This window comes from Protopterus annectens, chromosome 11.part0, assembly GCF_019279795.1.
Source record: "Protopterus annectens isolate FY-2018-M chromosome 11.part0, PAN1.0, whole genome shotgun sequence".
In the NCBI taxonomy this organism is placed as follows: Eukaryota; Metazoa; Chordata; order Ceratodontiformes; family Protopteridae; genus Protopterus; species Protopterus annectens.
This window is the reverse complement of record NC_056745.1, coordinates 1563622011-1563645813: the sequence shown is the minus strand read 5'-3', so window position 1 is coordinate 1563645813 and position 23803 is coordinate 1563622011.

Genomic DNA, 23803 nt, shown 5'->3' with positions numbered 1-23803 from the left:
TCACATACCATGCATTGTCCACACAGCTGTGTCTCGCAACCACTAAGGCCTAACCATAAACCCAACATATAAGTCATAGGAGACTCTATTGTGAGATGCACAGATGTGCCTCTGACCAGGCTGGATAGGGAGAAAGTCACGGTTAGTTGTCTGTCAGGTGCCAGAATCTGCCATATCACACACACACTCAAGTCTCTCAACAACAAGTACTGTTATGACTCTGTCATAGTCCATGTTGGGGTGAACGACTTGAGATGTACCTCCCTGGACTATATGAAGAGAGATATGACTGAGTTCATTGAATGAATATGTGTCCCAGGCAGGTAAGTCCCTAGCCTTAAGCAGCATTCTACTGTCACCCAGAATGATGCCTCAATACAAACAGAAAATGATTGACTTTAACAATTGTCTTAGTTTCTGGTATCATTCCAGGGGGATCCAATACCTGACATCGTGGGAAGATATGATCAACAGATCATGGTGCTTTGCTAGAGATTGCCTGCATCTGTCTCACTTGGGCTTCAGGCTTCTGGCAAAGGCTCTTGCCTCTCCCATACTGCCATTTTTAGGAAATGTCATGATGTTGATATAACTAACATAAAAATTTCAACAAAATGCAAATTAAAGGTCATCCTGCTAAATGCTAGGAGTCTAAACATGAAACTGCACTCATTGCAAGCATTCTTAACCCTGGAAGATGCTGACATTTGTGCAGTCACAGAAACTTGGTTCAAAGCTGCATACAGCACCCCAGTCTAACCTGGTTACTCATCCTGTCATGCATTCAGACCTCAAACTATGGGCAGCAAAGCCAAAGGAGGTGGAGTTTCAATATATATTAAAGGTGCACACACCTCCAGGCTGGTCAAACAGTATAACGCACAGGAGACACTTCAGTTGCAGTTAACTGTTGACAAGACCCCTATTCAAATCATAGCTAGCTACAGGCCCCCAAATTTGACTCAAGATGCCCACTCCAGTTATCTAGACCTGTTTAAATCTATCAAGATTCAACTCTTTACCCTGATCCTGGGTGACTTTAACTACCCAACCATAGATTGGAAAAAACACTCATGCCAGAACACAAATGCCCAGAGATTCCTCGATTTTATCAATGCAAATGTCTTGGAACAGCTATTCAATACCCCCACAAGAGATGATAATATATTGGACTTGGTATTAACCAACATGAGTAACCACTGCAGCACCCCTAGAGTGTCATCCTCCCTGGTAAGATCTGGCCATAAAGCACTCACTTTCAAAGCCAGCATCTCTCTTGACCCCCCTCTAGCTAGAGTCAAACAAAAAAAGTCTCCAAAGCTGATTATAACCTCCTGAGGGATGGTATAAACAGCTCCACAGCCCCCTCCCCCTCTGTAGAAACTGGCACCAATGTCCAAATCTACACCAAAGTACTATACAAGCACTTATATAGATGCATGGCTCATAGGTTCATAGGTTCATAGGTATGTACTAGGCTATCTGCCCAAAGGCATTTATAAGCCTAGCCAGAATGTGTTGGCTTTCGCCACCACCTTAGATTAGTTCCCTGTGCCTCTGTCCAGCAGAGCCACTGAAGTGATCCCCAGGGTAAACTTTATGTTTCCCATCCACTCATCAAGGTTTCTCTTGAAGAGTGTTAGTGAGGAGCTCTGCCTAATGTAATCTGAAATCTTGTTCTAGAGCATGGGAAGTCTCTGGGACAGGAATCTATCCCTCCGGCACATCCTATTTATTGCTGTGGTGAGGTTTAGATCCCTAGAACGTGTGGCTCGAGGGGGTATGGTTTTCTTTAGGTGGAGCATTTCCATCAGTTCTGGGTTGGATATGGCCTTGTATGTCAGGCAGAGATCACCTCTGAGTAGGTGGTATGCAACTGAGTACATCTGGAGTTTCTTCAGTCGAGCTGCATAGGGCATCTGTTTGAGGCCAGTGATCCTCTTGGTGAGGTACTTCTGTGGTCTTTCCAGCTGTTGCAGGTGTCTTGTAAGGTACATGCCAAATGGAGCACTGTACTCTATGATGGGTCTGATGAGTGATGAGTAGAGGGGCACAATGACCTCTTTAGTTCTGGATGCAAACCCTTTTGTGATTAGGTGGGACAAATAGAAGGATTGTTTAACCACTTTGGCAATGTGATTATCAAAGGAGAGATTACTATCTACTTGGGACCCCAGATACCTTATTATGTCTTCCATATTTAGGGGGCTACCACCTATGTGGTAGTTTGTGGGTACTTTGTTTTTTCCAAAGGGGACGACTATGCACTTTTGGGTATTTAGCTTGAGGCCATGGTTTTGACACCAGGTATTTGTCTCAGTGAGACCCCTTTGGAGGATGTCTGTGTCAGCTGGAGAGTCAATTATAGCCCCTAGTTTGCAGTTGTCTGCGAACATGGTGAGCTATAGTCCTCCTGTGCTTGCCTGTACCTCTGAGAAGTATTTGCCGAACAGGAGGGGTCCAAGGACTGAGCACTGGGAATGCCACTTGTAACCGGTTTAGAGTCAGACCTAGCTCCCGCAATTCTTACCATGTGGGTTCTATCCGTGAGCCAGTTGGCAACCCATCTCGTGACGTAGGGGTTTATGTTCAGGCTGGTGAGCTTGTCTATAATACCAAAATGGGGAATGGTGTAGAAGGCCTTTGCGAGGTCTAGGTAGGCTGTGTGGACCACCTTTCCCTTGTCTATAGCCTTGGTAACTGTCTCAAAGAAGTCCACCAGGTTTAGGAGGCATGATCTGCCCTTAACAAAGTCAAAATGGGTAGGGTCCAGTGTTTGGAGATTCCCAATGTCTCTGTTAATGAGATCCATGATGATGTGCTCCATAGCCTTGCAGATCAAGCTAGTCAGGCTTATAGGGTGATAGTTCCCGGGGTCTGTTGTGGCTCCACTTTTGTGGAGCAGAATATCTGTTGCTGTGCACCACTCTATGGGCATGTAGCCCATGGAGAGGCTGAGTTTGAACAGTGTGTTTAGGTGAGGGGTTAGTTCATCTTTGAGCTCATGTAGGACACAGCCTGGTACACCGTCCAGTCCCATTGATGCTGTGTTTTTGGCTTTGGAGAGGGCTGTTTTAACCTGAGTGTATGTGATTTCAGGGGCACTACATTCTTCTGGTATGGTTATGGGCCCTTTTGGGGGTGAGAGGGGGGTGAAGTTTGCACTGAACCTGTCTGCCAGGATGTTGGCAATATCGGTCAGTTCAGTGTATTTTGTGCCATTCTGCACTAACTCCGAGCAGATCTGGGAATTGCCACTTAGATTCTTGACCTAGCTAAAGAATGCCTTGTGGTTATCTTTGGAGTCCTTGGCAATTTTTCTTTCAAAGCTAGCCTTGGATGATTTTATGAGGGATCATAGTTTCTTGCTGATGCTGATCAGGGATGTCTTCCCTTCTTAGGATTTTACTCTTTTCTGTACTAGTTTCCTCCTTCTATTGTACAGCTTGTTTATGGCAGGGGTCCACCAGACTGGTTTCCTTTTCTTGGAGGAGTGAGTCTTGGTTTTGCTTTGGATAGCACAATCCATGCATTCTTGTAGGTGCCCATAGAGTGCATTAGTAAAGGATTTTGCAGCTTGGGCAGCGTTATCCTTTAGCATGAGGGATTTGAAACTTTCCACCTCTGTCTTAAGTAATGTGAAGTTTGCTTTTGAAAAGTTTTTCACTGTGGTTTCTTTGATCGGGGGTGGGGGTGGAATGTGGATATCCAAAGTAATTAGTTTATGGCCAGATCTAACCAGCAAGGGGTTGACCTCCGGTGTGGAACACTGGTCGCCCTTGTTGGTTATGACCAGGTCCAATATGTTGTCACCTCTGGTGGGGGTGTTGAGAAGTTGATCCAGGGCATTTGAGTTTATAAATTCTAGGAAATGTTGGGCAAGGGAGTTAGTACTTGAGCAGTTCTCCCAGTTAATGCTTGGGTAATTGAAATCACCCAATATCAAGGTGTTTGGTAGGACCTTTATGATTCCCAGTGTTTCAAGAAATGCAGAATGGGGGTCCTGGGACATGGTGGGTGATCTGTAGAAAGCTACAATTTGAATTGCAGTTTTGCCCATTGTTAGTTGCAAGTGGATGATCTCTGAAGCATCGTGCTGTGCCACTAACCTGGAGGTGTGGGTATCCTTGATGAATATGGATACACCCCCGCCTTTTGTATTTCGGTCTGGGTTTTGTGGCCCAAATGTATGGTATGGGTTGTAGCCTGGTAATGCTGGGGTGCTCTCTGGAGCCTTAAACCAGGTTTCTGTTACTGCACATATATCGATTTTCTCCATACTGAGGAGTGCCTTGACTGTGTGCATTTTGAGATTTAGACTTCTGGCATTGAGTAGCATTACCCTTAGTTTTTTGTTACCTGTGCTATTTACGGCGGTGGGTTTGTCTTTTGAACCTTGCCTAAAAAAGGTACTATGGGGGTGGCAAGAGCCTTGGCCAGTATTCGAAAGCCTAAGGGTGACAAGTGCAAGCCGTCTCTAGTGAAGCAGCATGGCTTGTCGAGCATGTCATCCCAGGCTGACAGACACTGGATCCCCTTTGAATGACACCAGAAGCTTAGCCAATTGTTGAAATCGATATTTTTTTCTTTATACTGTGGTATCATTCTTGGTGAGGGCAGGATGCTACTCAGGGTCAGGGTCATACCGGCCTGGGCTACGTGATCAGAGAGCTCTTTCATGTCTCTTTTCATGTAGTCCAGGGAGGTACAGCTCAGGTCAGTCACGCCAACATGGACAATGACAGAGTTGCATTTGTACTTGTTCTGGAGTGACCTGAGTGCTTGTGTTATGTGGCAGATCCTGGCACCTGACAGGCAGCTAACAGTAACCTTCTCCTTGTTCAGCCTAGTGAGTGGGACGTCTGTGTGCCTGACTATAGAGTCACCTCTTACTAGTGTGTTGGGTATGTTATTTTGCCTTAAGGGCTGTGATTGCGTTGCACAATGGTTTTGTGAAGTATGTGTTTCATGGTTTGTGTTGGAGGTGGAGGTTGCTTGGATGTCTCCTTTGGAGGTCTCTGTTGCTTTTGCAGATTTTTATTTAGAGCCTCTGAGTATGTTTTCCTGTTTTTTGCTGGTGCTGGTTTCATAGGTCTATGTGAGACTGGTGGTGTGATGCAAGTAATTCCCTTCTCCTCTTGACTGTCTGGTCCAGTCTTGGGTTGAGAGAGCTTAGCCTCCAGTTTGGCTGTATAATTGCATCTCTCACATGTATTAATGTTGGGTGGAAGGAGGAGAGGGTTGTCTGTGTACATGAGGCAATTGTAACATTGCCTCAAAATGCCCAGATTCACCAGTTGGACCGGAGAGTACACCTGAAACTGCCATTTGGACATGCCTGGATAGGTACAGTGAGCTGTTTTACTGATTGGCAGGTAAGGATAAATAGAGAGCCTTGTCCTTCTCTACAGTATAGGGGGGTCTAGTGCTAAGATTTATTAGTGCTTGCTATGAGTTTTGAGCAAGTTCTGGGATGAGAAGTGAATGGTTTGAGTGCTTAAGTTGAAAGTTTGTCTAGTTCTAAGGGAAAAATTGAAGAGTAGACTTGGTGGAGCCGGAAATAGTTATACCCTGGCTAACCGGCGCTGCCCGGTGCACAAAACCGTGCTAATGTGGGTTTTATAGCAGGGAAATGAAACAGATAGAAATTAGCCCAAAATGGCCAATAAACTACTAATTTCTGGGCTGAAACCACTCCTCCAGGGACAGATAGGCTGCTCAAAGCTCCCCTCTCTCACAGGTGAACAGAGAAACTTCCTTCTATCCAAGTAAGGTATGGGCAAACACAGAAACTTGTAACACAGCCCTGAATTCAGCACTAACCTGAAAACTGGACTATACTAGCTTAGAAAGGTGGGAAAACAAGTATATATATTTTTCTTTTTTTTAGTAAATAAAGCAGATACAATCAAAAAAAACACTTTAAATTCACAGAAATGGCTATCATACTTGAGTGTGTAGCCTACAACAGATAAACAGGTAATTTAAACACAAAAATGACTTTGTTAAAGTGCAGGCAGTAAAATAAGTACAATATGTAGCTGAACCAAGCTTTTTAAATCACAGAAACTCTAAATAATTGGCATTTTAGGCGGAATTAGCTAAAGGCAGCAAGAAAATGCAAAAATGATACTTAATCACTCCAAAGTCTCTCTTTTGTCTCTCTGCTGCTGTAGATCTCTGCAGGGCACCAAGCAGGAGCTTGCTGAGCTGTATCAGGAATACCTGACAGGACAAAATCATCCTCCACAAGGAAGAGTAAACATGTCTGGTGGACATCTGCAGTAAATAAACTATATAACAAAAGGAAATAAATTGCTGTCCAGGGCCAAGAAGAAGTAGGTGCCCAACTGGAAGCAATTGCTCCTTAGCCTGAACAAGCAAACAAGAGCACTAGGGAAATCCTGTAATGCCAACTTTGATCCAAATTGGCCACATCTACTAGAGACAATCATAAGGCCTTCTTCACATTTGTCTGCAATCTCAAAGGAAGCACCCAGATCTGTTCAGAAGTGGTGGTCAAGGACACCACATACACAAATGCTGTAGATATAGCCAACCTACTGGTTAACAGATTCAGTGAAAGTGAAAACTTCACTCCTCTGTCCCCCCATCAATAAATCAGGACATCCCCAGGTCATTACTGCCCTATCAAAGGCAAAAAATACAGCCTCCATGGGACCCGATAACATCCCAGGCTGCATCCTACATAAACTCAGGCATGAACTTGCAGTACCATTAGGCACCCTATTCAAACAAAGCCTAAGTACCAGCTTTGTCCTATCTGAGTGGAAGACAGACACTGTCATCCCTTTACACAAAGGTGGAGTGTCTACTGATCTGGGTTATTATAGTCTCATCAGCCTAACTAGCCTGATTTGCAAGGCCATGGAACAGATTATCATGGATCGCATTAACAGGAACATTGGCAACCTCCAAACACTTGACCCTACACAGTTTGGCTTTGTCAAGGAGAGGCCATGTCTGTTAAATCTGGTTGACTTCTTTGAGACAGTCACCAAAGCCATGGATGAGGGGAAGACGGTGATACCACCTACCTTGATCTGGCCAAAGCCTTTGACACTATTCCCCACTAGGGCATAATTGATAAACTCTCTCAGCTAGGCATCAATCCATATGTTGCCAGATAGGTAGCAAACTGGCTCACTGATAAAACCCACCTAATCAAAATAGGGGAAGCCACCTCAAGCAGTAGACCCGGAATGAGCGGCGTACTCCAGGGATCAGTTTTGAGGCCTCTTTTATTCGGGACATACTTCTCTGAGGTGCAGGCCAAAACCAGTGGACTATGGCTGACCAAGTTTGCAGATGACTGCAAGTTAAGCATGCTCATCATTTCCTCAAGTGATGTTGATGCCCTCCAAGAGGGTTTCACCCAAACAAATGACTGGTGCCAGAAACATGGCCTCAAGCTGAATGCCAAAAAATGCATCATCATCCCCTTTGGGGAGTGTGACGTCCCCACATATTATGACATTAATAACAACATCCTAAGCACGCAATCAGTCGTGAGGGATTTGGGCACCCTGGTTGATAGCAACCTGACTTTTGACCACTATGTTGCTTCTATTGTACAGAAAGCTTTCTACATGGCCCACCTCATAAGTAAGGATATCTCATCCAGGGACAAAGAGGTCATAACATCCCTATATTCTTCTCTTATAAGGCCAATTATTGAGTACAACACCCCCTTTGGCATGTACCTTGCAAAGCACATGCAGCAGCTGGGGAGACCACAGAGGTTCCTCACCAGGAGAATCTAGGGCCTCAAACATCTACCCTATACAGATACGCTAAAAGCCCTGTACCTCTACTTAGTTTCATACAGACTCCTCAGAAGTGATCTCTGTCTGGCATACAAAGCAATCTCAGACCCCGCCTTGATGGGACTGCTGCATATCTGTAAGTCAAGCTCCACTCGAGTTACCCACATGCATGACCTCAACCTGATCTGTGACATCAATAGGACTTGCTGGCGGGATAGATTTGTGTCCCAGAGACTCCCCCATCTGTGGTATAGACTCCATCTCCATGTCAAGCAGAGTACCTCATTATCCCTTTTTAAGCACAACCTGGATAACTGGATGGGAAACAAAAAATACACCCCTGGGATTCTACCTGTGTCTCTGCTGGACAGGGGCTTTGGGTGCTGACTTGTTTAAAAATTTGCTAAGCTCTTGTCTAGGCTTATAAGGGCCTCAGGGCCAATAGCCTAGTAACTTCCTATGATCCTATGAACTTATAAGTAAGGGCATGTCATCTATGTCCAGTGAGGTTATTATTCCACTGTACACAGCCCTCATCAGACCCATCATCGAGTATAATTCCTTCTTTGGAATGCACCTGACCACACGTGCAGCAACTGGAACATCTACAAAGGTTCCTTACAAAAAGAATACAGAGAGTTAACAGTGTCCTACACTGATCGCCTCAAGCCCCTGTCTCGTTATTCAGTGTCAGACAGACTTCTGAGAGGTGATCTTTGCCTGACATACAGCATCCCTGGACCCTGTTTTGATGAACCTTTTGCACATCCACAAAACAAACAGCATCAGAAATACTAGATCAAAAGACCTAAATCTTGCTTATGACATAAATAGGTCATACTGGAGAGACAAATATGCTTCTCAGAATTCCCATTCTTTGTAACAGGCTCTACAGCCATGTGATGCAGAGTTCATTCCTAACCCTATTTAAGCACAACTGGGACCAATGGACTAATTGGAAATTCACCCCTAGTCTGGCTCCTATTTCTCTGATGGACAGAGGCAGTCAGTAAACCACCCACTATATAAATCAAATTTTGTGGGTCAAATTTGGATTGTACGGCTAGGATTATAAGGGCCTTAGTGGCCATTAGCTTAATATATGTCTGTGAACTAATTCACTACTCTATCAAAAGCATTGCTTGAACCTTCTGCTTACTCTAAGAGAGGTAATACCATGTCATTTGTGAAGGCAAAAACTTTTGTAATAGTCTACAGCATACCTTACTGGCACTCCATGAAATATATTCTTTTTTTATAAACTAGAAACATAGGTTCATAGGTTCATAGGTTCATACTAGGCTATCTGCCCTGGTGCAATTATAAGCCTAGCCTGATTCTGTATGGCTTACGCCACCCCTTGATTTGAGTATACTTTGCCCTTTTTAAGGTTTAGTTTACTGTGCCTCTGTCTAACAGTGACACGGGAGTAATCCCTGGGACAAACCTACGATCCCCCATCCACCTATCGAGATTCTTCTTGAAGAGATTCAGTGAGGTGCTCTGCCTCACATGAACTGAAATTCTATTCCAGAGCGAAGGGAGCCTCTGGGTTATGAACCTGTCCCTCCAGCAAGTTCTATTTATTTCTGTGCTGAGGTTCAAGTCCCTCGAGTGTGTGGCTCTAAGGGATTTAGATTTACTGAGGTGGAGCATGTCCATTAATTCTGGATTTGACATAGCTTTGTATGTTAGGCATAGATCGCCTAGAAGTAGGCGGTATGCAACTGTGTAGAGCTTGAGTTTTTTTAACCGAGCAGCATATGGCATCTGTTTGAGACCCTTGATCCTCTTGGTGAGATACTTTTGGGGTCTTTCTAATTGCTGCAGGTGTCGGGTAAGGTACATCCCAAAAGGGGCATTGTATTCTATGATGGGCCTGATGAGGGATGAATAAAGGGGCACGATTACCTCTCTTGATCTAGATGTGAAACCCTTCGTGATGAGATGGGCTATGTAGAAGGTCTTTCTAACCACTTTGGCAATGTGGTTTTCAAAGGACAGATTGCTATCAACTTGGGTCCCCAGGTCCCTAATAACATTCTCTGTACTTAATGGGTTTCCGCCTATGTGGTAATTTGTGGGCACATTGTTTTTGCCAAAGGGTATGACTATACATTTTTTGGCATTTAGCTTTAAACCATGGCACTGGCACCAGTTATCTGTCTCTGTGAGACCTTTTTGAAGGATGTTTGTGTCAGCTGGACAGTCGATTATGGTGCCCAGTTTGCAGTCGTCTGCAAACTTGGTGAGCCATAGTTCTCCCACGTTTGCCTGTACCTCGGAAAAGTATATACCGAACAAGAGTGGTCCCAGGACAGAACCCTGTGGGATGCCACTTGTGACCGGTTTCAAGTCTGACATGGCTCCAGCAACTCTCACTCTGTGGGTTCTGTCTTTGAGCCAGTTTGCGACCCATCTTGTGACATAGGGGTTTATATTTAAGCTGGATAGCTTATCTATGATGCCCGAGTGGGGTATTGTGTCAAATGCCTTTGCAAGGTCCAGATAGGCTGTGTGGACTACCTTCCCTTCATCTATGGCTTTCGTGACTGTTTCGAAGAAGTCAACCAGGTTCAAAAGGCAGGATCTGCCCTTGACAAAGCCGAACTGGGTAGGATCTAGTGTCTGTAGGTCCCCAATGTCTTTGTTTATGAGCTCCATGATGATCCTCTCCATAGCCTTGCAGACTAAGCTAGTCAGGCTTATGGGGCGATAGTTTCCAGGGTCCGTAGAGGCTCCACCTTTGTGGAGTGGGACCACTGTTGCTGTATGCCATTCTGTGGGCCCATATCCTGTAGTGAGGCTGAGATTGTATAGCTGTTTTATTTGAGGGAGTAGTTCCTCTTGGAGTTCATGTAGGACGCAACCTGGGACGCCATCTGGTCCCATGGAAGCAGTGTTTTTTGCTTTGGAGAGGGCAGCCTTCACCTGAGCATCAGAGATGTTTGGGAGGCAGCCCTCTGCCAGGATAGATACTTGCTTTTTTTTTGGGGGGGGGTGGAGAAGTTTGCACTGAACCTGTCTGCCAGGATATTGGCGATGTCTGTGGGTTCAGTGTATTTTTTGCCGTTTAGAATCAACTCAGAACAAGTTTGGGAGTTGCATCCCAGGTTCCTAACATAACTGAAAAAAGCCTTATGATTGTCTTTGGTGTCCTGTGCAATTTTTCTCTCGAAGCTGACCTTGGAGGATTTTATGAGGGATCATAATTTTTTGCTAGTACTGATCAGAGATGCCTTCCCTATTAGGGATTTTGCTCTATCATGTAGTAGCTTCCTCCTTCTGTTGTACAGTTTATTTATGGCAGGGGTCCACCTGCCTTTGGATGATTGGGTCTTGGTTTTGTTTGGGATAGCATGATCTATGCATTCCTGGAGATGTCCGTAGAATGCGTTTATACAGGATTCTGCAGTTTGGCTGTAGTTTCCACTGGCCCTGGGGCCTTGAAGAATTCCACTTCGGTTTTGAGAAGTGAGAAGTTTGCTTTTGAGAAGTTTTTCACTGTGGTTTTCTGGGCTGGGGGTGGGGTCGGGATGTGGACATCCAGTGAAATTAATTTATGGTCTGATCTTATCAATGAGGGATATACTTCTGGTGTGGAGCATAGAGTCCCCATGTTGGTAATGATCAGGTCTAGTATGTTGTCCCCTCTTGTGGGAGTGGTGACTAGTTGTGCCATAGCATTTGAGTTTATAATTTCCAGGAACCTTTGGGCTAAGGTGCTGGGGCTTGAATAGTGCTCCCAGTCAATGTTTGGGTAGTTGAAGTCGCCCAATATAATGGTGTTCAGAGAGATCTTCATGTTCTCCAATGTTTTCAGGAAAGCCGAGTGGGATTCCTGACTTTGAGAGGGTGGTCTGTAGGATGCTATAAACTGAAAAGCAGTCTTGCCCACTGTTAGTTGCACATGGATGGTCTCTGATACTTCGTGCAATGCCACTAACCTGGAGGTGTGGATATCCTTGATAAATATGGAAACTCCCCCTCCTTTTGTGGTTCGGTCCGGGTTTTGGGGCCGAAAAGCATGATATGAGGTATAGCCTGGTAGTGCTGGGGTGCTCTCTGGAGCCTTGAACCAGGTTTCTGTCACTGCACAGATATCAATGTTCTCCATACTGAGGAGAGCTTCGAGTGCGTGCATCTTGAGGTTAAGACTTCTGGTGTTAAGCAGCATTACCCTTAGTTTCTTGTTCCTTGTGCTGTCTATGGGGGGTGGGTTTGACTTTTGAGCCTTGCCTAAAAAAGGCACTATGGGGGTGGCAAGAGCCTTTGCCAATATCCAAAAGCCCAGTGGTGACAGGTGCAAGCTGTCCCTAGCAAAGCAACGTGGCTTGTCGAGCATGTCATCCCAGGCTGACAGACACTGGATCCCCTTTGAATGACACCAAAATTTTAGCCAATTGTTAAAATCGATCATTTTGTCTTTGTACTGTGGCATCATTCTAGGTGAGGGTAAGATGCTGCTCAAGGTCAGGGTCATACCAGCATGAGATACATGATCAGAGAGCTCCTCTATGTCTCTTTTCATGTAGTCCAGGGAGGTATGTCTCAGGTGATTCACACCAGCATGTACAATGACTGAGTCATATTTGTATTTGCTTTGGAGTGACTTGAGTGCTTGCGTTATGTGGCGGATCCTAGCACCCGACAGGCAGCTCACCGTGACCTTCTCTTTATTCAGCCTGGTGAGCGGGACGTCAGTGTGTCTGACAATAGAGTCACCTATTACAAGAGTATCAGGTGTGTTATTCAGCCTTAAGGGCTGTGGCTGCTTGGCACACTGACTTTGTGGGCTATGTGTTGTGTGTGTTTTGTTTTGAGATAGCGTTTGCTTGGATGTCTGCTTTGGAGGTCTCTGTTGCTTAGGTAGATTTTTATTTAGAACCTCCGAGTATGTTTTTGTGTATTTATGTGTTTGGTTCACTGATGTGGTGGGACTATGTGATACTGGAATTGCGTTGTGTGAGGTTACCTTCTCCTCCTGACTGGTTACACCAGTTTTGAGATGAGAGAGCTCAGCCTCCAGTTTGGCTAAATAGTTGCATCTCTCACATATATTTGAACCTGCTTGGAGGAGGAGAGGGTTGTCCGTGTACATGAGACAGTTGTAACATTGCCTCAAAATTCCCAGATTCACCAGCTGGACTGGAGAGGAAACCATTGACTGACCTTTGGGCATGCTAGAGTAATATAGGGAAACTGAATTTAAGATGGACCAATAGAGGACAGGGTAATTGTAGAGAGTATAAGAGTAAGTAGTGCTTATGGTTTAATAGTGCTAACTTGTAAGATTACTTAATTGGACCAGTGAAGGGCCTTATAATGAGAATATGGTGTTTAAATTGAGAGATAGAGCAGTTCTAAGGGAAAAAGTGAAGAACAGACTTTGTGGAGCCAGGAATAGTTTAAAACCCAATTAGGCGGCGCTGCCTGCTGTTGCGCTATGCACAAAAATGCGCAAAACCGCGCAAAAGAAGGTTTTAAGAGAGGAAGATGAAGGAGTTTGGAATTGACCCAAAATGGCCAATAAAACTACAGTTTCAAGTCAGTAACCACTCCCACAGGGGCAGGCAGGCTGCTCAATGTTTTTCACTGCCACTGATCAACAGAGAGACTTCCCTTTAGCCCAAGCAAAAAATGGCCTCCAAGAAACTTACAAACAGTTCAAGAACAGCAAGCCTGTAACTGAACTTTTTTAAATCTCAGAAAAGTGGGAAAAGCAAGATTTTTTTTGTTTTTTTCAGAGATAGAAGAGGTTCACAAGTATCAACAAATTATAACAGTGCAGTAAATGACCCCACACAAGAGTGCTAGGCCAAAGACAGATAAAATGCAAGTTTTGAGAAAAAAAGATTTTAAAAATAAGTACAAACAGGAAATTCAGTAAACAGCTCTAGGTTGTGCTCTAAATACAGTTACTAATGCAGAAATCAAGTTTAACAAGCCAGAAAATGCTCAAAATAGGCAGCTATGCAGAAAAACTTAGCAAATAAACAGAGGAAAAATACTTAAAATCTCAAAAGTGGCTCCTTTCTTCTATCAGCATTTTCTCCTCTTGGTGGGTGCTTCACCAACAGCCAACAAGCCTGAAAAGACACCAAAACCACGAGGCAACCAGGTTTTAAGAGAGGAAGATGAAGGAGTTTGGAATTGACCCAAAATGGCCAATAAAAGTACAGTTTCAAGTCAGTAACCACTCCCACAGGAGCAGGCAGGCTGCTCAATGTTTTTCACTGCCACTGATCAACAGAGAGACTTCCCTTTAGCCCAAGCAAAAAATGACCTCCAAGTAACTTACAAACAGTTAAAGAACAGCAAGCCTGTAACTGAACTTTTTTAAATCTCAGAAAAGTGGGAAAAAAGCAAGACTTTTTTGTTTTTTTGTTTTTTTTTTTCAGAGATAGCAGAGGTTCACAAGTATCAACAAGTTATAACAGTGCAGTAAATGACCCCACACAAGAGTGCTAGGCCAAAGACAGATAAAATGCAATCATACATTTATATAAATTAAAACAAACCAAATTGACATATTTTCAATTGAAAACATTATACATCACTTATAATCTTCTATAGAGTAATTGTCAGTCAAGCATTACATAGCTCATTCAAATCTTGTCTTCTTTTAAACCTTGTTCCTCCTCCAAAACATTATTCTGCATGTATTGTTTCCGCAATTCCCATTTTTTCTATGTAATTTGCTTGTACCCTTTTCTAAAGATCCCACTTCCAGTTCTTTTATCGCTGTTACTATATTCACTAGTTCTAGTACACTTGGTTTAGACTTTGATTTCCATTTTCTAGTAATTGCTTTTTTGGCAGCCACCATGATTAAACTCAAAAAGGCCTTACTTTGTCCTGGCAACTCTGATTCTGTATCACGGCTCAAAAAATTATTTCCTTAGTTACACTAGTTTGCTCACCCAGTATTTCTGACAGAGTAGTCTGCAGGGAATTTTTAAAGTCTGCACTCATTACACTCCCAAAATGTATGTTCCCAATTGTCTTTTTCTACCCCATCACACCTCCAACATTTGCAATTTACCTGAGTAAAAATTATTTGGAGTCTGCTTGGGGTGTGAAAATACCTGTGTAAACACTTCCAAACAAAGATCCTGAATCTTCTAGCCTTTGTGGCATACTAGGGAGCCATACATACATCCTCCCTTTGCTTCTTTGTGAATTGATTATCCAATCTCTCTTCCCAATCCTTTCTAATCTTCTCTGATTGATTCCTGTAGTTATCATGCAATATTTTATTTGGTCTACTAATTATCCCTTTTTAACAGCAGCTTCTGTTGTAGATTCTACTACAAACTCTACCAGTGCTGGTCTTTCACTTTGGATCCCCCTATCCTGTTCTCTTTGCCTGTACTCTGATATCAATCATTGATAGGAAAGGGAATCTCTAGCCTGCAGTCCAAATGAATTCTTGGCCTCTTCCCATTCTGTTACCTTTCCCTCATTGGTTATTTGTTCCTAATATCTTGGCTTCTTTGTCATTTTTTCTCCAGTACATTCCAGCCCCTCCTACCTATTCTATGTACCCCTAATTGCAATCATCCTTATCAGCAGAATCTCTTTTCTGTATCCCGATATTGATTTAGTTCTTAGAATACTTTCTGCTACTTTATGAATAAAATATTCTGTATGATTATTGTTATTCTCCTAAAGGATCTGCATCCACAGTTCTAGTCTCTCCTTATTTCTTTAGCTTCCCACCTGTTTCATCATCATCCCTTTGCACTTTGATTTATAGATTTCTGCTTGTGCTATATATAGGAGCCTAACTGTGTAGCTCTGAAATACCCCTTCAAATCAGGTAATCTCAAACCACCTTGTTCTATTACTTCATCAAGTAAATTCTAGTAATTTTTGCTCCCCACATTATTAGAGATTTTCCCCATTTCAGAAGAACCCTAGACAGAGAATTTAATTCATTAATTCTCTAGGGCAGGAGGAGGATGTTTAAAATGATTCTTTGGAATGTTGGCGTTCTAGAGTCCTATGGAAATGACAGATATACTTCAGTATTTTGTATTGCCTGAGTGAATTCAGACATTATTGTTGGTGCAAACATCTGTTCACATAAATCTTCACGCTTCCTGCTCCTGTCAGCTGTACTATTACATGGATTGCAGTCTGCTTTTTTTTGGAGCAGTTCTTGATCCAGTAAAAAAAAAGCTATTGAATTGACATTTTCATATTGATATCAAAACATTATGGGGGTAAAGCCCCCACAGTCACAGGCAAGGGGCTCTGCCTCTGCATACCTTCACTTTATAATTCTATGCCAAGTTTATTGCACCATTTGGTAAGTGGGATTTCTTTCCAGTTAAATGAAATTCCAGCCTGTTGTGCATTGCACAAGTAGACATCACACAAAGTCACCGAGTTCATAATGATAGATGGCATGAATTAGACATGGGGTGAACAAGCCTTAACATGAAAGCAATCAGTATTTCTGTGGAAGTAAGTTAAAGTGGGTTTCAGAACGGTTAAACTCTCATACTTGTACATGTTTGAGTGTGAATCAGTCAGGGTGGTGAACATGCATAGACATGTAAATGCATGAGTGTCTTAAATGGACACACTGCTTGAGAAATTATTTTAGTGTTCATCTTTTTTTGCAGAAATAGAGACATCAGAGGTTTCTTCCTGCTTAATACTTGCACTGGCTCTTGTTAGCTTCAGTTACAAAATTCCTCTTAAAATGAAAAAAACTTTCAATGTAACCGCCTGAAGCATGAAGTGCAATGAGTGTTGTAGGAAGCAACATACATGTAACAATACATGTAAACTGATACACAGAAAGGAAGCTTGTTCCCTTAGTGATTTATAGCAACAAACTGTGCACAGACAAAAACTATATTTCTATGTCTGCTACCTTGCTAGATGTGTGAGATGTATGACAAAGATTAATGAAAATATTATTTTCCTGAAATACAAAGGAATTCACAGCTTATTTGTGTTTATTTTTGATTATTACTCACTAGCTACAGCTACAGAATGACAATAAACAGTGACAACAGTGACACAATACATGACTGAAGTGTAACATTGGAGTCAGTGCTGCAGCTAGTGAAATGTGCATATTTATTTGTGAAGAAATTACTGTTTTGTTTGTTTTCTTATGAGATGACCGTTGCTGACATTTAAAACAGACAACAAAATGGAGCAGGTATCAGAAAGCAGCTGTGTGTGTGTGTACCTAAAGATGCACAATAATTGTCAAAAGATGCTCAATTTCATAAGAATTGTGAATTGGATAGGGACACAAAGAGCTGTAACAGTCACAGCTCTCCGATCGCATACCTTACAAAACTTGGAGAAGGTAGCCTAGAAGACTTCAGACTTTCAAGGGCAGATGGTGAGACAAGGGGTTATTGTACCGAAAATGGACTCGTGAACTGGGGCTAAACGGAAAAGCGATAAAACAATTGGTAGCCCCAGGTGCTTACAGTTGGGCAGTTCTAGCCAGGGTACAGGATATTCTTTTTTAAGCCATTTGAACATACAGGGAACAAATTAAGAGGCGTATGCATTTTTTTATTGGCGAGCCATTGAAAAGTTGTGATAGAGTGATGTAAGCTGTGTGATGTAGTTTTTTATTTGCCAGCCATTGAAAAGTTGTGATAGAGTGATGCAAGATATGTGAGCACTGCAAAAATGTTGAAAAGGCAGAGCACAAAAAGTTAAGGTTGCTTTGGTGCCTTTTGCCTGTTATTGAAGAACAGTTTCTGATGTTAGCCATGGATATTGTGGGGCCCCTTCAGGGCTGAAAAGATGCCTTACCAGGCTGAAATAAACAAAGTGCTTATATTGCAATGGCTCATTATTGCACTTTTAATGATGGGACTGTCTACAGTGGAGTGCTAACAGTTGCCATTTCTAGCTGTATTTTTTTAAAAACAGGGCTCCTGCTAAGCCAGTGCAATTTCGTGGCAGAGCAATGATCATAATTATGATTATAGTGAAGTATGAAATGTACCCTGTATTGTGGTGTAACCACATGTGCGATCATTTTTATTAGGGGCTTATTAGTAATATGGATGGTGACTGCCATTTTCCCCTATCTTGTGTTTTCACAGGTAACCATTTAACCAGCCTATCTTCAGCCTTCACTGGTGGGTCACGGAATGAACATGTTGAACTGTCCATCACTTGATTGTGGCAATGCTGAGAATTCAGTGGGCATGGATGAGCCATTATGAGCAAAACAAGTAGCTCATTAAGGCCATCATGAATGACACCAGTCCATGCTGTCATCTAAGAACATGCATCAGATTATGTCAGCCTGGAAGGATCTCGATTCCCAGACAATGTACTGAATAGGAATTTAACAACAACCTTTAGAACTCTAAGGCATGTCTCTCAGATGCTGACACACATAGATTGAAACCTGCTTTGAAGTGTCCAACACAATATCAGAATGCCATGCTGTCTATTATGTCCCATATGCAGATCAAGGTTGTGCAGTTTGTAGCTGGTTTCCCAGGGTTGGCACATACTCTAGGGGGCACAACACCTGCCTCAAGGTTATACCATCATTTCCTACTACTGAATACACATCTTTGTGCATAGTGGGAGGAAATTACATAACCCAATGGTGAGCCACACCGATGCAGAGAGAATATTCAAACTCCACTTAGAAACAGTAACAAGAAACAAAGATTAAAAATTCAGTGTAGCACTATGTCACTGAATGAGTCTAAAGATCGGAAGATGAAATATTTAAAAACTATAATAATTTTTTTTGTAAACAAGTGTGAGCAAGTGACTGACCTAACTATGGCTTTGCTTTCAATGTCTGTGTGATATCTACAAGAGCTATGATTCAAAATAGCCATGTTATGGATTTTCAGCTATCTGTATGGTATGTAGCAGAATAGCATGCAATATAATTGTCAGCTCCAAGGCATAAAGGGCTGAAGCCCTGAATATGTCCCACATGGCCAAGGTTTGATTAGCATCCCAAGTCTAAGAAAAACCAGTGAGGATGTGAGAGAGGAATTAGACCTACTTCCATCTCTCACTGGGATGGTGTGGGATTGGACTAGTCATGTGTGATGTCATGACACCTGGAAGTCACCAAGAACTGGTGGCAAGAGGTGTTAGCAGCCAATAAAGTATGGCAAATTAAAACAAAAAGAAAGATTTCCACAGGTTGGAGCGGCACAAAGACAAACCCAAAAACAAACCGCTACCAAGTAGAACAGGATCCACCAATGATACCACGAACTTAGCGAAAAAATAACTTTTATTATCGCTTTCATCCCAGCAGGAACTTCTTCAGAACAACAATAAAAATCAACAAAGAGCAATTCACTTAAATAGTACAAGAACACACCCTCATTAATTAAAGTATGGCAAACTGTAGTTATATCCCTGGGGGGAGGGGTGCTGTAGCTCTCAGCATGACCATTCTGACAGTATCTTTAAGGAAACAGGACAGAACTTAGGGCACCATATCCACAAAATGAGGATCCATTACCCGGCATCATTCTATTCCCAGTACATGGTGATCCATTCCTTCACTTAAATCTGTGGGCGTCCTCCAGAAAAGGACCATTCAGCTGAAGGGTTACACCACGATATCTCTAAAATTATTAGGAAACAAGGAAGACAAAAGCATCAGGGAGCTGGTTGGAAGAAGTCTGAAGTTACAGCAGTTGAAGGTATAAAGTCTGTCAAAAAATGTAAACCAGCTTTTCCATCTGATATGGAAAACAAGAACATTAAAAGATGCTGATAGTTCTCTAATTGTAACTATGCTGTCAGCATTTTGAAGAAGCAGTGTTTTTCCACTATAATATTAAAACGTAAGCAGAAGATTTATAATTTGTTTCCTAAGGTGTCAGAGTTTTGCCTTCATCTTTAAGATGCAGCGGGAAAAAATGAATATAAATTATACTAGTTTGTAAATAAAAATCAAATGTTTCAACCAGTTTATGTTCACTGCACCTGAATGTATTTGTTTAACTCATGCTGCAAAAGGTTAAATTATTTTCCAAAAACAATTAAAATAAACTTGTTACAAGAGAATAAGAGATTCACACTTGCCCACTTTCATGTCAGATTTTTGTACTAACTGGAATGTGCTGGCAAAATTTCACATACTAGTAGTAAAGGTATAACCATAAAAGGATAGCATTTTAAACAAACAAGATAGATAGCTATAGGCTATTCAATATATAAAAATGGCAAGTATGGATACAGTAAGTTTTCAACAGATCACACCCAGTTCCATGCTACAGAGGGATAAATCCCTGAGTACGACTCAGATATCAAAGATTTGTACAGCAGACCAGGAGGTAAAGCAGCTGGCAGGGAGAGGAAGACTAAGTGATGAGGCAACAGCCTTCTGTTTTTTTGCTCCCTATAGAAAGGTGAGGGAAAATCTTAAAGGCATAATAAACAAGTGTTTTGGCTGTCTTCACAGTGCTTTGTGTTCTTTTTTTCAAAAAATAATATTAATTGATCATATTTCTGTGCAATGACACATAGATGCATATAGATTTATTTTCTATGCTAGTTTAGTGAGCTTCAAATACTTTAATTCTACCTCTGGCATTGCATAAAACAAATACTTATTTTTCTTTTTTTTTCTGTAACTTATTAATTTACCTGATGCTCAGATGTGCAATTTCTTTTTTTATTGTCATTATTTCTGTCTTCATAATTTTAGACAGCCTTTCTTTAAATTATGTATGAACTTTCAAATAGGTTTTTGGTAAAGACTGTACTTGGCTAACATCAAAATGACTGACATCTTCATTTTCTTTGTGGGGGCTAAAGGTCCCCCAACAGTGGAAGTGTATTGTGATTGGCAAGGTTGCATTACAAAAAATATAGCAATAATGTTATTGCCAATACTTTTAGTGTTAGTCATATGTTTTGTCTGCCAATTTCCTGTCTTCCAGTTTAGTTTGTACCATGGCATTCATTTCTTTTTGTATGTTTAATGTGTACCATGGCATTCATTTATTTTCATATGGTTACTCACGAGTATTTGAACATATTGAGCATAACTCTGATTTCTAGAAAAGTGATATAATCCTGCCTTTTATAATCTAATAAGCTTTAATTAAGTATTTTCTAAACAGAAAAAAACACAATAAAAACAATATATATATATATATATATATATATATATATATATATATATATATATATACATAACCTTGAACTGAAAGACCACATAGGAATATTACTACAGTTATTCACTTTTATTTTTGCCCATTATCCCCTCTTCTGTGAAATCAAACTCAATGCACAACCTCCATCCAGAGGCTGTATGGCAAACTCCATATCACTAACAAAACAATGAATAACAAAACTAACACTCTGATGGGGGAAAGCCACCTGTACTCCCACACCCCTGGATCTGTAACTATATTAATTCAGAGACTGCATTACATTAAGGGTAAGGAGAAATTGCTTTAATTTGAGCCATGTTCCCTAAGCCTAAATGTTAGGTTAAAGATATGAATATTTAAACCAAAAACACACTTTGATGCCAAGGAAAAGTCATAGTTACACTTTATTTAACTCAGTTAAGCAATTTTGATCTTTTTTTCATTGGAATTTCATTACGTTTTTTCATTGTCTGCCCTTTTTAATCACATATATATGTTGGTATATTCTCTTTCTTAGTGTTTTATGGTTTTCACAGTGTAAAATGATGGGCATAATAAACACTGAGTTAAGTATACCATCCACTTTGTACCACAATCAAAACTACCATTGGGTGACAACACTTTAGGGTAATTCGCCATTGTGATGTTAGTTGCATCATAAATGTATTTGCAGCATTCACATTTTTATGACCTTAACCTTATTTCTATCATCAGTGAATAACAATTCAATAAATAAACATAATGCTAGATGCAACATTTTTAAGAAATGTCTGTTTTTTATATTAGAGAAGGAGCCCATTTTTGAATGAGACAGAAATTGGGTTCTTTTGAATAACACGAACACTGCTGGTCAATAAATATTAATAATTTATTAAACGTATGTTTATAACAATATTTAATTTACAAAGCTATAGTTAGATGGAGAGTATTTTTATTTTGTTTTAAATGGTTATGTATGCCTTGTATAATATGTAAGGCTGGGTTGCTGGTTGATTGGACATGCTTGATCATGTGATGGATTGTGTATTATTTAAAGTGAATAGGTAACATGACTGTAGTTTGTTCTGATGACGTTCTCATTAAAAAACATGAAATGAAGTGCTTAACCAAGTTAAATAAAGAGTAACTGTTACTTTTCTTTGGCATCAATATGCCTTTGCGGTTTGAGTATATTATTGTATGTCATGTAAAGGAATTTGACAAGATAGGGTGTGTGACTTTTTTGTATATATTTTTCCTCATTGCATGCCAGCCATTAGCCCTCTTAAAATCTGTCATTTCATTCATTTGGCTATAGCATATTATCCAAGCAGTTTTCATGTTTTTTCCTTCTTCTTTCGGCTTTTCCCGGTTAGGGGTCACCACAGCGGATCACCTGTCCGCTCATGATTGGCAGTGGAGATTTACAGTGTTGAGTTGCCAGCCCGATGCCCAACCTTCCACAGAAGGCACACACACACACACACACACACACACACACACACACACACACACACACCCACACACACACACACACACACTCACACACACACACTCACACCAAAGGCCAATTTAGAGTGTCCAATCCACCTGCAGCATGTCTTTGGGATGTGGGAGGAAACCGGAGCACCCAGAGGAAACCCACACGACCACAGGGAGGGCATGCAGACTCCGCACAGAAGGCACCCCAGCTGAGGATCGAACTGGAGAACCTCTTGCTGTGAGGCGACAATGCTAACCACTGCACCACTGTGGCCGTGGTCATGGTTTTTCCTTGTATGGTCTTAACTCCTCCCCTGGCAGCTGATGTTTGTTTGCCTAGACAAGGGACCCTTCTTCCTTATGCTATGGATGTGCCTGCTCCTATTCACACCGCATGAAGTCTACCATGCAGACATGATGCTCCCGACTATGTATTGTATGCTGCTTATCTCTTCTCCATTAGATTCTAGCATTGCAGCAGGCCGACCCACATCAGCATTCTAGAATGGGCCAGACAGTGTTAACTGCAATGTTCCACCCTGCCACACCCAACTCCTAGAGTACTTAAGCTGCTAGTCAATCTCAGGTCATCTGGGTCATTGCAGGATTGCCATACAGACAGTCCTTAGGATTTGTGATAGTTGTGTGAATACCAATAATTTACTTTCCACTTGAATTAGCAGAAATGAATTAAAAGTGGAATTCAAACAGTAGTTTTATATGGGAACAGTTCCTATATAGCAGGCTTCAATATCTGAAACCCTTTACTTAATATAAGCATCTTTGATATTTTTGCATCTTGGGGAAAGGGGAACACCCCCACCCCCCATGAATCTTTGGAATAGCCAGAATTTTGCTTATTTTGGACTGTCTTACATTTTTTTTTTGCATTACAGCTAAAATTTGCCAGTTATTTCAGAGTGTTTCCCTTCCATACAAATGTGAAATTTCATAGGTTCATAATAGAGTGTTGATCCAGTGGCCCATCTGTAGCCTAAACAACAGTCTAATCAATTTACCAAGACATGAATTAATACAAGACCCACAACCTACTTTTGGTCTCTTTCCATAAAGGCTAAATGGGCCAGAATTGGGTGTGTACTTACGACTAACCATCCAGTCATTCAGGTTATACTTAAAAAGGGTCATGGCGTTAGTCTGCATTACCTCTAAGAAGACCCTATTCCCTAAGAGAGGTATTCTCTGAGAAAGCTATCAATCCCACCAACAGGTCCTATTTATGTTTTGTTGGTAGTATTGGTCTCCTGAGTACTTATTTAAAGTGATATGACTTTTGTAGGGCAATTGCATAGGACTAGATTTTTGAAGCCTTCTAGGCAAGGCCGAGCTCTCATGTCAACAACCTGTAGAAAAAAGAAAAGACTGAGAGTGCTTTAAGGTAGTTTTGAGCTAATT